Here is a 1,220-nt window from a genome sequence, read left to right as displayed (position 1 = left end):
ACAACTAAAGTGAAGATTACATCCAAGATTCAGGGAGGTCAAAGCCCTTGGAAGTTGGGTGCAAATAAATAGGAAAATATTATTATCGGGCGTAGAATTGGAGAGTTTAGAGTGACAGACTAAAATCTCCAAATCTCCAATTTGGTCCTATCGTTTGTGTACTGATCTGTAGATGTTAGCCCTCAGGTGAGGGGAACGTGGGAGCGCCGAAGTGAGAGTCGGTATCCTCCCAGTCTAGCCGCAGATTCAATAATAGGATTAGTGAATGTTCTTTATGCCTGGACCAAAGGGTAAAGAATATGTATGCTCCTATTTGAAATAATATAATATAACTAATTCATTTTATCCATTCATTATAATTTCTTGGCAAGGAGAATGATGCTTTCTTATATATTGAATATCACAATAAATGTTATTCTCTATAATTAGTTATTATCAAAAGTATCTACTTATTTCAATTGCTTATTAGTGACAGATAAGCAACTTGAACGTTGTTGTAGTTGAAGTATTATTTTTTATTAAATCTTAGTCCGTAGTATTCTATTTCTCACTGTGGGATCAATATCTAGGACTCCATTAGAGCCCTATATTATTTTAGAGATATGTATACTTGCGTTGATAAATCGACTTTAACATTATTGAATATTATATCTATACATCTGTATTAAATCAAACGTCTAAATAAAACACATATATATAAAGTCGCAGTCAAGTTTTTAGCATCGTTGTTGGAGTTTAAATCTTCTACTAGCGTAATCAAATTCTTTTTCTTGTAATTGTTGATTTACAAAAAGGTCGGTCAAGTTTTTGGTGCCGTTGCCGAGGAACGGGGAGAATTTTAGGAGTAATGGACATATTAGAATTATTAAAAAGTTTTTACTTAAATTGCAACTTATCTATATATTTATATTAAAATTTTTTATTATATTACTGAGTACTAATTTTAAATTGTATGCGCAAATTTGGACCTGAAAATCTTATACCATACGATTCAGAATTAGAACGAACTGTTAGAAAAATTAGAAAATCAAAAAGAAAACCTAGAAATTGTGATACAATGGAAAACATTATGAATGAACACCAACCTAGACCCTTAAGAGATTATGCAAATCCTACAGCAGATGAAATTCACTTATCTATCCAAAATCTTGATGTAGCTGCTAATTCATTTGAGCTTAAACTTGCTATTATCCAAATGGTACAAAACAATCAATTTGGAG

Source organism: Phalaenopsis equestris, unplaced genomic scaffold (assembly GCF_001263595.1).
Source record: "Phalaenopsis equestris unplaced genomic scaffold, ASM126359v1 Scaffold209484, whole genome shotgun sequence".
Lineage (NCBI taxonomy): Eukaryota > Viridiplantae > Streptophyta > Magnoliopsida > Asparagales > Orchidaceae > Phalaenopsis > Phalaenopsis equestris.
The sequence above is the reverse complement of the archived record's forward strand: the minus strand, read 5'-3'. Positions refer to the sequence as shown.